Raw genomic sequence first — 15,000 nt, 5'->3', positions numbered from 1 at the left:
TCTCGCATTGGCTCTTCCCAGGCCCGGTTGTTGGGTGCGCTCCCACCCTGGCGCGCGCGAAGTTGGAAGTTGGGTTAATTGCCCGGGCGCGCACCTTCGCCAGGGTGGGCACCTTGGTGCGCACACCTTGGCTGGGCTGCGCACCAGGGCGGGCTCAAGATGGCACCAGCATTCCCTTTTTCTCACTATCTTTCAAAACGGAAATTTTAAAATCTCGTTTTTTTTTTGCCTTTTATGGAAATTAGTGAAGGCATCGCATCAAAGGTGCGCACCTCGCTGCCCACCTTGGTGTGCTCCGAGGTGCCCACCACGGTGCGCAACGCCGGTGCGAACCCGGGAGCGCCCCGATGTGTGCTCCAAGGTGCGGCGTGCACGAAGTCGGACCCCGGTTTGCCCCGGGTGCGCACCTCGCGTGCACCTTGGTGCGCACACCTTGGCTGGGTTGCGCGGCCTGGTGGGCACCATGGTGCGCACCAAGGAGCGCTCCGAAGTGTGCTCCAAGGTGCGGCGTGCACGAAGTCGGAGCCCGGTTTGCCCCGGGTACGCACCTCGCGTGCACCTTCGCCGGGGTGGGCACCTCGGCTGGGTTGCGCGCCCTGGTGCGCACCAAGGAGCGCTCCGAAGTGTGCTCCAAGGTGCGGCGTGCACGAAGTCGGAGCCCGGTTTGCCCCGGGTGCGCACCTTCGCCGCGGTGCGCACCATGGCGTGCACGAAGTCGGAGCCCGGTTTGCCCCGGGTGCGCACCTCGCGTGCACCTTCGGCGGGGTTGCGCGCCCTGGTGGGCACCATGGTGCGCACCAAGGAGCGCTCCGAAGTGTGCTCCAAGGTGCGGCGTGCACGAAGTCGGAGCCCGGTTTGCCCCGGGTGCGCACCTCGCGTGCACCTTCGGCGGGGTTGCGCGCCCTGGTGGGCACCATGGTGCGCACCAAGGAGCGCTCCGAAGTGTGCTCCAAGGTGCGGCGTGCACGAAGTCGGAGCCCGGTTTGCCCCGGGTGCGCACCTCGCGTGCACCTTCGCCGCGGTGGGCACCATGGCGTGCACGAAGTCGGAGCCCGGTTTGCCCCGGGTGCGCACCTCGCGTGCACCTTCGCCGGGGTGGGCACCTCGGCTGGGTTGCGCGCCCTGGTGCGCACCAAGGAGCGCTCCGAAGTGTGCTCCAAGGTGCGGCGTGCACGAAGTCGGAGCCCGGTTTGCCCCGGGTGCGCACCTCGCGTGCACCTTCGCCAGGGTGGGCACCTCGGTGCGCACACCTTCTCAATGTTTTCTTGCCTTTTCTGGAAATTGGTGAAGGCAGCGCATCAAAGGTGCGCACCTCGGTGTGCTCCGAGGTGCGAACCCGAGAGCGCTCCGAGGTGCCCACGAAGTCGAAAGTCGGGTTAATTGCATTGTTTTCCCCGGGTGCGCTCCGAGGTGCGCAACATCGGCGCGCACCAAGGAGGGCTCCGAAGTGTGCTCCAAGGTGCGCACGATGGCGTGCACCTCTGGTGCGCACGATTCGGAGCTCGGTTTGACCGGGGTGCGCACACCTTGGCTGGGTTGCGCACCTTTTGTGCGCTCCAAGGTGCGCACGAAGTCGGAGCTCGGTTTGCCCCGGGTGCGCACCTTCGCCAGGGTGCGCACCTTGATGCGCACGCCTTGGCTGGGCTGCGCACCTTGGTGGGCGCCATGGTGCGCACCTTTCGTGCGCTCCAAGGTGCGCACGAAGTCGGAGCTCGGTTTGCCCCGGGTGCGCACCTTGGTGGGCGCCATGGTGCACTCCGAGGTGCCCAAGATTGGTGCGCACCAAGGAGCGCTCCGAAGTGCGCTCCAAGGTGCGCGCGAAGTCGAAAGTTGGGTTAATTGTCCGGTTTGCCTCGGGTGCGCACCTTGCGTGCACCTTCGCCAGGGTGGGCGCCTTGGTGCGCACACCTTGGCTGGGCTGCGCACACCTTGGCACCCGCGTTTCCTTCATTTTAAATTTTTTTTTTTTACAATCTCTCAAGTGGGAAATTCTATAATCTCAACTTTTTTTGCCTTTTCAGGAAACTTTTGAATGGAGCGCATCATTGGTGCGCTCCGAAGTGTGCTCCAAAGCTCTCTCCAGCTGCGTGCACCTGCCCCGGCCGCGCACCCGGCCCCGCCCAGCTTCGCTCACCTGTCCCGGGCGTCTGGTGCGGAACCTTAGAGTAAGAAACATCACCGTGCACCTTGGCCAACGTGCGCGACTCGACCGAGCGCGCACTGGCCGAGGTGCACACCGATTTCACCTGGGTGCGCGCGCAGCACCTCGGGCGCACCGGGGTGCGCGCACAACGCCCGGGTTGCACCGTGGCCTGTGTGCTCGGGGCGCCTCGGGTGCGCGCTCGGTGTCGCCCCCGCGCGCGCGGTAGTGCGGGCAGCGCACCCCGGCCCGGCCCGGCCCCGACGAGAACGCAAACGGGCAAAAGGTTTATTCAAATAGCATTGCGACGCCCGGCGAAAAACTAAAAAAGGGTGCAACACCGGGACTTCCCGGGAGGTCACCCATCCCAGTACTACTCCGGCCCAAGCGCGCTTAACTGCGGAGTTCTGATGGGATCCGGTGCACTAACGCTGGTATGATCGCACCCGTTATGAGCTTGTCGCAGTGTGTACTTAGCAAACCGCGACCCACGTGCGAATCCACCCCGGCCACCCACCCCCGTCGAGGTGCACACCCTCCCTCGCGAAGTGCGCCCCGTTCGCCAAGTGTGAGCCCTGCCCGGGTGCGCGCACCTTGCTAGGGCGTCGGGTGTGCACCCGGCCCGGCCTACGTGCGTGCACCTGGAGGGGGCGTCGTGTGCGTGCAGTGTCCCGTCTGCAACGCGGTGCCCACACACCACCTCGGGCGCAACGACCTGCGCTCACATGTGGGCCGAGTGCACCTTGGTGCATGTTCGGAGGCGCCTCGGGTGCACGCTCGATCTTGCCCTGGTGCACCAAGGCGCTCGGTTTGCCCCGGGTGCGCACTTGGTGCAAGGTGGGCACCCAAAATAGGGATCAAGCACCAAAACACAAGTTTCGGGATGCAAAATGGGACCCAAGGACCACAAATGCGTTCCAAGACCCATGATGGGTCCACGAGAACAAAAATGTGTTCCGAGACTTAATAAACAAATATTGGGTTTTAGGAGAAGAAACATGCTCTGATGCCCAAAACGAGAATCGACCCCGAAAAGGCCACAGGCCAAAAGTGGGATGCGAGACAAAAAAAAATGGGACCCGAGGACCAAAATTGGGTTCCCAGGTCGAAGACAGGGCAACCGGACAAGAAACGACCTCTAAGGCTCGAAATGAGTCCCGACGACTAAAACTTGACAAGAAGCACCCATCAGGCACCCAACTCGACACCCATGGGATGCCGACCCACCCGGGCTTCCACCTAGCACACCTTGGCACCCACCCACCCTCGCACCCAACCTCGCACCCAACTTAGCACCTTTGAACCCACATTGGCACTCACCCTGACCCTGGCACCTTGGAACCCACATTGGCACTCACCTTGACCCTGGCACCCACCTTTGCACTCACCTTGGGACCCACCCTGGCTCCCACCTCGGCACCCACCCAGACACCCACCTTGGTTCCTTGGCACCCACCTTGGATCCTTGGCACCCACCCCGACACCCACCTTGGCACGCAACTTGGCTACTTGCCACCCACCTTGGCTCCTTGACGCCCACCCCGACAACCACCCCGTGACCTACCCTGGCTAGGGTTGGTGCACACCCACCCTGGTGCCCACCTTGGCACCCACCCTATGACCCACCTTGGCACGCACCTTAGTACCCACCCCGTTACCCACCCTAGGACCCACCCCGTGACCCACCTTGGCCAGGGTGGGTGCACCCACCCTGGTGCCCACCTTGGCACCCACCCATCCTAGCACCCAGCCTGTGACCGGGCTTGGAACCCAACCTTGCACCCGCACCCGTCTTGGCCAGTGTGGGTGCGCACCCATCCTGGCACCCACGTTGTGACACACCCTTTAACCCACGCACCCTAGCACCCACGTTGGCACCCACCTTGGAACCCAACCTAGCAACTTGGCACCCACCCCGTGACCCACCTTGGCATCCACCATAGCAGTCGCCGACTTGGCACCCACCTCGGCACCCACCTTGACACTTGTGGACCCACCTTGCCACTCACCCTAGCATCGACCCATCCTAGCACCCACCCTGGCACCTTTGCACCCTAGCACTCACCCATCCTAGCACCTAACCTGTGACCCACCTTGACACTCACCCTCGCACCCACCTTGGAACCCAACCTAGCACCCACCCACCCTGACACCAACCCTAGCACCTACCCACCCTTGCACCCACCCTGTGACCCATCTTGGCACCCACCCATCCTACCACTCAACCTATCACCCACCTTCTCACCCACCTTGGCATCCACCTTAGCACCCACCCACACTGGCACCTTGGCACCCACCTCGGGCAAGGTGGGTGCACACCCACCCTGGCACCCAATTTAGAACCCACCGAGCATGTTACCCACCTTGGCACCCACATTGCAGCCCACCCTAGTACCCACCCTATGACCCACATTGGCATCCACACCCTAGCACCCAGGCACCTCGACACCCGCCTTGACACCCACCCTAGCACTGAACCTGTGACCCACCTTGGAACTCACCCTAGAACCCACCCACCCTGTGAACCACCTTGGCATCCACCTTAGCACCCACCCACCTTGGCACCCACTCTAGCACTCACCCATCCTAACACCCAACTTGTTACCCACCTTGGCACCCGCCCTCGCGTCCACCTTGAAACCCACCCTAGCACCCACCCACGCAGGAGCCCACCTTGGCACCCAACCTAACACCCACGCATCCTGGCACCCAACTTGTGACCCACCTTGGAACCCACCCTAGTACCCACCTTTGAACCCACTATATCACCAACCCACCTTGGCACCCACCCTATGACCCTCTTTGGAATCCACCCTAGCACGCACCCACCCTGGCACCCACCATGGAGCGCACCCTAGCACCCACCCACCTCGGCACGCACCTCAACACCCACCTTGGTGTGCGCACTGCGCCAACCTCTCAAAGACCCTATGTGGTGCGCTCCAAAGTGTACACCTTTGGTGCGCTCCAAGGTGCGCACCTTTGGTGCACACCGAGGTGCACACCAAAGTGTGCACCGAGGTGAGCACCAAAGTGCACTCCAGGGTGCACACCAAGGCGTGCACCTTTGGTGCGGTCAATGCAAACGAATTCGGAAGTTGGGGTCGATGTCCTAATCGCTGCTGCAGACTACACGTATGAGAATCGGACAAATAGCTTTATATAGGGGAGGTGTTGCGTTTGATGGGTCGACTCCCCTGGTTGTGTGCACTGCACCAACTTCAAAGACCCTGTCTTGTTTAAGAAGTCAAAAGTTGGGGTGGATGTCCTAATCATTGCTGCAGTCTACGCATGTATGAGAATCAGACAAATAGCTTATATAGGGGAGGTGTTGCATTCGGTGGGTTGACTCCCCTGGTTGTGCGCACTGCGCCAACCTCAAAGACCCCGCATAGCAGAAGAAGTCGGAAGTCGGATTTTGGTGAGCACCAAGGCGTGCACCTTTGGTGCGGTCAACGCAGACGAATTCAGAAGTTGGGGTGGATGTCCTAATCGTTGTTGCAGGCTACACATGTATGAGAATCAGACAAATAGCTTATATAGGGGAGGTGTTGGGTTTGATGGGTCAACTCCCTTGGTTGTGCGCATTACGCCAACCTCAAAGACCTTGTTTTCGTTAAGAAGTCAAAAGTTGGGGTCAATGTCCTAATGGCTCCTGCAGGCTACACATGTATGAGAATCGGACAAATAGCTTATATAGGGGAGGTGTTGGGTTTGATGGGTCGACTCCCCTGGTTGTGCGCATTACGTCAACCTCAAAGACCTTGTTTTCGTTAAGAAGTCAAAAGTTGGGGTCGATGTCCTAATTGCTCCTGTAGACTACACATGTATGAGAATCAGACAAATAGCTTATATAGGGGAGGTGTTGGGTTTGATGGGTTGACTCCCCTAGTTGTTCGCATTACACCAACCTCAAAGACCTTGTTTTCGTTTAGAAGCCGAAAGTTGGGGTCGATGTCCTAATTGCTCCTGCAGGCTACGCATGTATGAGAATCAGACAAATAGCTTATATAGGGGAGGTGTTGGGTTTGATGGGTCGACTCCCCTGGTTGTGCGCATTGCGCCAACCTCAAAGACCCTGCATTGCGGATGAAGTCGAAAGTCAGAGTTTGGTGTGCTACAAGGTGTGGTCGAAGGTGCTCACCTAGGTGTGCACCTTTGGAGCACAGGAAAAGTGCCCTCCAAAAGTGCGCACCTTTGGAGTGCACAAAAGTGCCCTCCAAAAGTGCGCACCTTTGGAGCGCAGAAAAGTGCCCTCCAAAAAGTGCCCTCCAAAAGTGCGCACCTTTGGAGCGCAGTCCAAAAAGTGCCCTCCAAAAGTGCGCACCTTTGGAGCGCAGAAAAGTGCCCTCCAAAAAGTGCCCTCCAAAAGTGCGCACCTTTGGAGCGCAGAAAAGTGCCCTCCAAAAGTGCGCACCTTTGGAGCGCAGAAAAGTGCCCTCCAAAAAGTGCCCTCCAAAAGTGCGCACCTTTGGAGCGCAGAAAAGTGCCCTCCAAAAAGTGCCCTCCAAAAGTGCGCACCTTTGGAGCGCAGAAAAGTGCCCTCCAAAAAGTGCCCTCCAAAAGTGCGCACCTTTGGAGCGCAGAAAAGTGCCCTCCAAAAAGTGCCCTCCAAAAGTGCGCACCTTTGGAGCGCAGAAAAGTGCCCTCCAAAAAGTGCCCTCCAAAAGTGCGCACCTTTGGAGCGCAGAAAAGTGCCCTCCAAAAGTGCGCACCTTTGGAGCGCACAAAAGTGCCCTCCAAAAGTGCGCACTTTTGGTGCGCACCAAGGCGCTGGTTCGGTCGTTGCAGGCGAGTTCGGAAGTTGGGGTCGATGTCCTGAGCGGAGGTGCAAACTACACAGGTGTCGGAATCGGACAAATAGCTTATATAGGGGAGGTGTATGCTTCGATGGGTCGACTCCCCAGGTTGAGCGCACCGCGCCAACCTCAAAGACCCTACGGTATGGATGAAGTCGGAAGTTGGGTCCGATGACCAATTCGATTAGTAGGTATGCTCATGAGGTCGGAATTTGGGTCCGATGACCTGCCATGTGCAGGAAGGCGAATGTTGACACTGTGCGTTGCAAGGTGCACACCAAGGCGCTGGTGCGGTCTTTTTAGTCGAGTTCGGAAGTTGGGGTCGATGTCCTGATCGGAGGTGCAAGCTACACAGGTGTGGGAATCGGACAAATAGCTTATATAGGGGAGGTGTATGCTTCGTTGGGTCGACTCCCCGGGTTGAGCGCACCGCGCCAACCTCAAAGACCCTACGGTATGGATGAAGTCGGAAGTTGGGTCCGATGACCGATTCGATATGTAGGCATACTCGCGAGGTCGGAATTTGGGTCCGATGACCTGCCACGTGCAGGAAGGCGAATGTTGGCACTGTGCGTTGCAAGGTGCGCACCAAGGCGCTGGTTCGGTCGTTGGAGGCGAGTTCGGAAGTTGGGGTCGATGTCTTGATCGGAGGTGCAAACTACACAGGTGTGGGAATCGGACAAATAGCTTATATAGGGGAGGTGTATGCTTCGTTGGGTCGACTCCCCGGGTTGAGCGCACCGCGCCAACCTCAAAGACCCTACGGTATGGATGAAGTCGGAAGTTGGGTCCGATGACCGATTCGATATGTAGGCATACTCGCGAGGTCGGAATTTGGGTCCGATGACCTGCCATGTGCAGGAAGGCGAATGTTGGGACTGTGCGTCGCAAGGTGCGCACCAAGGCGCTGGTGCCGTCGTTGCAGTCGAGTTCGGAAGTTGGGGTCGATGTCCTGGTCAGAGGTGCAAACTACACAGGTGTGGGAATCGGACAAATAGCTTATATAGGGGAGGTGTATGCTTCGATGGGTCGACTCCCTGGGTTGAGCGCACCGCGCCAACCTCAAAGACCCTACAGTATGGATGAAGTCGGAAGTTGGGTCCGATGACCGATTCGATACGTAGGCATATTGGCGAGGTCTGAATTTGTGTCCGATGACCTGCCATGCGCAGGAAGGCGGAATTTGGGTCCGATGACCGAGTTGATGGCGTGCCATGCGCAGAAAGGCGGAATTTGGGTCCGATGACCGAGTTGATGTTGATGGCCCGCCATGCACAGGAAGGCGGAATTTGGGTCCGATGACCGATTTGAAGGCGTGCCATACGCAAAAAGGCGGAGTTTGGGTCCGATGACCGAGTTGATATTGATGGCCCGCCATGCGCAGGAAGGCGGAATTTGGGTCCGATGACCTGACATACGCATGGAGTCCGACTCGGGGGCCGATGTTCGATTCGATGACTTGCATTGTGGGTAAAGTCGGAAGTTGTGGTCTTTGACCCGATTCGATGACCAGACTTCGGCTGCTTGAGAATCGGACAAATAACTTATATAGGGGAGGTAGTGTTCTCGAGCATCCTCCCCCCGTGCCCGTTTATGTCGATTGATGCTGGTGCTCGACTGGTTGGAGCGCTCGGATGCAAAAATCTTGCACCAGGATTTATCGATTGTGATGGACACGGCAAGTCTCCTGATTGCTATGCAGGAGCTCATCGTGAATCTCTATGCGGCCTTGGTATGGACTCGACCTGCGGAATGGTTCGGCAATGGTAGTCGCTCCAACACGTCCTTGCAATGGCCACAGAGGTGATTCGACTAGAGCTCCAGTCTAGCTTTTGGGTTGGCGGACTGGTATAGCCGCGATCGAGTTCCGGCCATGAACGTTTTAGATAGCTCTTGGGCTTTCTGGGACGGAAGTCGGAAGTTTGGGCTGTTGTCCGATTTGATGACCATTCTTCGGATGTGTGAGAATCGGACAAATAACTTATATAGGGGACTGTGTTGTCTCACGCAGCCCCCTCCGTGCCCCTCTATCTCGACCGATGTTGGTGCTTGAAAGGGTTGGGATCGCTCGGATTTATAAACGTGCACCACCATTTGTCGAGTGTGAGGGACGCGGCAGGTCTCCTAAATGCTATGCGGGCGCTCTCTGAGAATCTCTATCCGGCCTCGACACAGACTAGTCTTGCTGAATGGTTTGGCACTGGTAGTCGATCCAACACGTCGTTGTTGTGGCCGCCTAGGCGATTCGATTCGAGCCCCCGTCTAGCTTTTGGGTTGCTTGGCGGATTTTGCCCTATCCGCAAGTGAGCTCGGTCCCTAAACGTTCGAGAAACCCGATTGCTATGCGCCGACTCTCTTTCTTGCGAGCCTCCATCTAGCTTTTGGGTCTCTACGGAACGGAAGTCGGAATCTGGGACCGTTGTTTGATTCGACGAGGCAGACTACGGTTGTGCGAGAATCGGACAAATAACTTATATAGGGGAGGTGTTGACTGGAGCATTCTCCCCCGTGCCCCTCTAACTCGACCAATGCTGGCGCTCGAACGGTGGTAGCGCTCGGATTTTCATTGAGCGCCAGCATTGGTCGATTTAGAGGGGCATGCGAGATTCCCGAATGCTATGCGAGGGCTCTAACGGAAATGTCTATTGGTTTCGGTATGGATGCAATTGCGAGTGGTTCGGCAAAGGTAGTCGTTCTGATGCGTCCATGTCGTGGCCAAATCGATAATTCGATTTGAGCCCTCGTATAGCATTTGGGTCTCTCGATGTGATTCCGCATTCCAGTCCCTTTGGGCACTGCTTGAGCCGCATCCCAGGGGGTTCCCTTCCCAATAATCTGCCTCGCAACCCGATTGCTATGCGGTGAGGCTCCTCGACCGCCTCGGAACTATCTGTGTATCAGACGCATCGCGGGATAAGGGGTTGGCAACGGTAGTCGCCCCAAGCGCGTCCGATGCTTGGACCATTCCGAGGCGGCCCTGAAGCCTCTTCCGTCTAGCCGTTGGGTCCTTCTCGCCGCATCCCTCGCCTCGCACCCCGATTGCTATGCGGTGAGGCTCCTCGGCCGCCTCGGAACTATCTGTGTATCGGACGCGTCGCGGGATAAGGGGTTGTCACTGGTAGTCGCCCCAAGCGCGTCCGATGCTTGGACCATTCCGAGGCGGCCCTGAAGCCTCTTCCGTCTAGCCGTTGGGTCCTTCTCGCCGCATCCCTCGCCTCGCACCCCGATTGCTATGCGGTGAGGCTCCTCGGCCGCCTCGGAACTATCTGTGTATCGGACGCGTCGCGGGATAAGGGGTTGTCATTGGTAGTCGCCCCAAGCGCGTCCGATGCTTGGACCATTCCGAGGCGGCCCTGAAGCCTCTTCCGTCTAGCCGTTGGGTCCTTCTCGCCGCATCCCTCGCCTCGCACCCCGATTGCTATGCGGTGAGGCTCCTCGGCCGCCTTGGAACTATCTGTGTATCGGACGCGTCGCGGGATAAGGGGTTGTCACTGGTAGTCGCCCCAAGCGCGTCCGATGCTTAGACCATTCCGAGGCGGACCCGAAGCCTCTTCCGTCTAGCCGTTGGGTCCTTCTCGCCGCATCCTTCGCCTCGCACCCCGATTGCTATGCGGTGAGGCTCCTCGGCCGCCTCGGAACTATCTGTGTATCGGACGCGTCGCGGGATAAGGGGTTGTCACTGGTAGTCGCCCCAAGCGCGTCCGATGCTTGGACCATTCCGAGGCGGACCCGAAGCCTCTTCCGTCTAGCCGTTGGGTCCTTCTCGCCGCATCCCTCGCCTCGCACCCCGATTGCTATGCGGTGAGGCTCCTCGGCCGCCTTGGAACTATCTGTGTATCGGACGCGTCGCGGGATAAGGGGTTGTCACTGGTAGTCGCCCCAAGCGCGTCCGATGCTTGGACCATTCCGAGGCGGACCCGAAGCCTCTTCCGTCTAGCCGTTGGGTCCTTCTCGCCGCATCCCTCGCCTCGCACCCCGATTGCTATGCGGTGAGGCTCCTCGGCCGCCTTGGAACTATCTGTGTATCGGACGCGTCGCGGGATAAGGGGTTGTCACTGGTAGTCGCCCCAAGCGCGTCCGATGCTTGGACCATTCCGAGGCGGACCCGAAGCCTCTTCCGTCTAGCCGTTGGGTCCTTCTCGCCGCATCCCTCGCCTCGCACCCCGATTGCTATGCGGTGAGGCTCCTCGGCCGCCTTGGAACTATCTGTGTATCGGACGCGTCGCGGGATAAGGGGTTGTCACTGGTAGTCGCCCCAAGCGCGTCCGATGCTTGGACCATTCCGAGGCGGCCCCGAAGCCTCTTCCGTGTAGCCGTTGGGTCCTTCTCGCCGCATCCCTCGCCTCGCACCCCGATTGCTATGCGGTGAGGCTCCTCGGCCGCCTTGGAACTATCTGTGTATCGGACGCGTCGCGGGATAAGGGGTTGTCACTGGTAGTCGCCCCAAGCACGTCCGATGCTTGGACCATTCCGAGGCGGCCCCGAAGCCTCTTCCGTGTAGCCGTTGGGTCCTTCTCGCCGCATCCCTCGCCTCGCACCCCGATTGCTATGCGGTGAGGCTCCTCGGCCGCCTTGGAACTATCTGTGTATCGGACGCGTCGCGGGATAAGGGGTTGTCACTGGTAGTCGCCCCAAGCGCGTCCGATGCTTGGACCATTCCGAGGCGGACCTGAAGCCTCTTCCCTCTAGCCGTTGGGGCTTTCTCGCCGCATCCCTCGCCTCGCACCCTGATTGCTATGCTGTGAGGCTCCTCGGCCGCCTTGGAACTATCTGTGTATCGGACGCATCGCGGGATAAGGGGTTGGCAGTGGTAGTCGCCCCAAGCGCATCCGATGCTTGGACCATTCCGAGGCGGCCCTGCAGCCTCTTCCGTCTAGCCGTTGGGGCCATCTCGCCGCATCCCCCACCTCGCACCACGATTGCTATGCGGTGAGGCTCCTTGGCCGCCTCGGAACTATCTGTGTATCGGACGCATCGCGGGATAAGGGGTTGTCACTGGTAGTCGCCCCAAGCGCGTCCGATGCTTGGACTATTCCGAGGCGGCCCTGCAGCCTCTTCCGTCTAGCCGTTGGGGCCATCTCGCTGCATCCCCCACCTCCTCGGCCGCCTCGGAACTATCTGTGTATCGGACGCATCGCGGGATAAGGGGTTGGCAGTGGTAGTCGCCCCAAGCGCGTCCGATGCTTGGACTATTCCGAGGCAGCCCTGCAGCCTCTTCCGTCTAGCCTTTGGGGCCATCTCGCCGCATCCCTCGCCTCGCACCCCGATTGCTATGCGGTGAGGCTCCTCGGCCGCCTGGGAACTATCTTCGTATCGGACGCATCGCGGGATAAGGGGTTGTCACTGGTAGTCGCCCCAAGCGCGTCCGATGCTTGGACTATTCCGAGGCGGCCCTGTGGCCTCTTCCGTCTAGCCGTTGGGGCCATCTCGCCGCATCCCCCACCTCGCACCCCGATTGCTATGCGGTGAGGCTCTTCGGCCGCCTTGGAACTATCTTCGTATCGGACGCATTGCGGGATAAGGGGTTGTCACTGGTAGTGGCCCCAAGCGCGTCCGATGCTTGGACTATTCCGAGGCGGCCCTGCAGCCTCTTCCGTCTAGCCGTTGGGGCCATCTCGCCGCATCCCCCACCTCGCACCCCGATTGCTATGCGGTGAGGCTCCTCGGCCGCCTTGGAACTATCTTCGTATCGGACGCATCGCGGGATAAGGGGTTGTCACTGGTAGTCGCCCCAAGCGCGTCCGATGCTTGGACTATTCCGACGCGGCCCTGTGGCCTCTTCCGTCTAGCCGTTGGGGCCATCTCGCCGCATCCCCCACCTCGCACCCCGATTGCTATGCGGTGAGGCTCCTCGGCCGCCTTGGAACCATCTTCGTATCGGACGCATCGCGGGATAGGGGGCTGTCACTGGTAGTCGCCCCAAGCGTGTCCGATGCTTGGACCATTCCTAGGCGGCCCTGAAGCCTCTTCCGTCTAGCCGTTGGGGCCTTCCCGCCCCATCCCTCGCCTCACACCCCCGATTGCTATGCGGTGAGGCTCCTCGGCCGCCTTGGAACCATCTGTGTATCGGACGCATCGCGGGATAAGGGGTTGGCACTGGCAGTCGCCCCAAGCGCGTCCGATGCTTGGACCATTCCGAGGTGGCCCTGAAGCCTCTTCCGTCTAGCCGTTGGGGCCTTCCCGCCCCATCCCTCGCCTCGCACCCCGATTGATATGCGGTGAGGCTCCTCGGCCGCCTTGGAACTATCTGTGTATCGGACGCATCGCGGGATAAGGGGTTGGCACTGGTAGTCGTCCCAATCGCATCCGATGCTTGGACCATTCCGAGGCGGCCCTGCAGCCTCTTCCGTTTAGCCGTCGGGGCCTTCCCGCCGCATCCCTCGCCTCGCATCCCGATTCCTATGCGGTGAGTCTTCTCGGCCGCCGCGGAACTATACCTGTTATTGCTACTGCATCCTTCGGCTGGTAACCTCCTCTGCCGCCTTGGAACGTTCTCTTTGTCGGACGCGTCGCGGGATAAGGGGTTGGCACTGGTAGTCGCCCCAAGCGCGCCCGATGCATAGACCGCTCCGAGTCGACCTTGCTTTCAGCCTCTCACATGCATAGACCTCTCTGAGTCGACCCTGCAGCCTCTCACGTTTAGCCTTTGGAATCTCGCCTCACAACATGATTGCTATCCTTGATGCATCCCTTGCCTCGAGCCCTGATTGCTTTCTTGGCTGCATCCCTCCTCTCCTCACAGCCCGGTTGTCATCACTGCTTCATCCGTCGCTTCATGCATTCTGGCTGCTGGGCCCTTCCCACCGCACACCTCGATTGCTATCTCTTCTGCATCACACACCCCGATTGCTATCTCTGCTACATCCCTCGGCTCTCACTTCTGCATCCTTCGCCTCACACCTCGATTGCTATCAATGCTGCATCCGTAACCTCACACCCCGATTGCTATGCGGGGAGGCTCCTTGGCCGCCTTGGAAATTTCTGTGTGTCGGACGCACCGCGGGATAAGGGGTTGGCACTGGTAGTCGCCCCAAGTGCGCCCGATTCTTAGACCGCTTCGAGGTGACCTCGTAGCCTCTTTCGTCCAGGCTTCCTGCCTTCAACGCCCTTTTTACACCTCGATTGCTATGCGCGGGCTCGTTGGCGTCTATCACCTCTCTGCGAAGAGTGGCACGATGATTGTTGGGGTAAATCGTAGCAGTCCGATCTCTGGCCTTGGGCCATTGTGAGGGCTGATCGATTTCCTGTGCGCATCTCGTGTTCGCCCAGTAACAGACTCGACGACTTGTAATCGGTCTTGTTCCCGATTGTTCCTGGAGGTAGTCTTCGGAACTCTTGGATTTGACCTGTCACTCGAACTGTCCTCTTCCGAGGATGCTTGTGTGTGTGTGCTTGTGCCATTTCCTTGGCGGTATTAACGAGATATTAAAGAGCGGAGTGAGCGCCTCGCCCAGCTATGTTTGGGGCTCTCACTCCCTTACCCGGTGTGCGACCGCTTTGCACGTAGGTTGCGGAGCATCGCGACTCTTTCGATGTTTGGCGGTTGTCTTCCGGTGATGCGTTGGTCCCGAAGTGCACGTTACTAGCATTTCTGCCATTGTTCTCGATCTTTGGCACGTTCCTTCGTTGCAATTGGATATATATCTCCGTTTATACGCGCAGGCTTCTCCCGCCTATTCAGCGCTGTCCCACTCTCAGCACTCTCGTGGTCTCCTTGGCTTCTCTCTCCCGTGAGCGAGCTCTCTTCTCGAGTCTTTTCCATGTCCCATGGAGGTTGCCTTGCGAAATTCGGGCACACAAACGTGACCGGATAAGAGCGGAATTGCCTATGAGGAGAAGCTCACCTTAGGGAGCAGCAATGCCGAGTGTTTCGACAGAGGGTAGAGGGGGCGTTGTTTGGGCGGTTGCACAAAAGAGTGCTATGTTTGCACTGAAGGTTGCTTCTTCGTCTCCGACGAACTCTTCGAGGCAAAAAAGCTTGTTTACGGGGTCGAGGTGGGACTGTTCGTGCGAGTTGCGCCACCAAAAGTGCGTAGGGGGCATATACCTGGGAAATGGATG

At 59.2% G+C, this 15,000-nt stretch overlaps 1 non-coding gene across 1 annotated transcript; it reads right to left on the bottom strand.

The window, feature by feature from the left end:
* Positions 1 to 2,469: 2,469 nt before the first annotated feature.
* Positions 2,470 to 2,588, bottom strand: LOC131862666 (5S ribosomal RNA). Its single transcript, XR_009361604.1, has one exon. It is a non-coding gene; the product is annotated as a 5S ribosomal RNA (ribosomal RNA).
* Positions 2,589 to 15,000: the final 12,412 nt, after the last annotated feature.

The sequence above is a fragment of the Cryptomeria japonica genome, unplaced genomic scaffold, assembly GCF_030272615.1.
Source record: "Cryptomeria japonica unplaced genomic scaffold, Sugi_1.0 HiC_scaffold_50, whole genome shotgun sequence".
Lineage (NCBI taxonomy): Eukaryota > Viridiplantae > Streptophyta > Pinopsida > Cupressales > Cupressaceae > Cryptomeria > Cryptomeria japonica.
The sequence above is the reverse complement of the archived record's forward strand: the minus strand, read 5'-3'. Positions and strand labels throughout refer to the sequence as shown.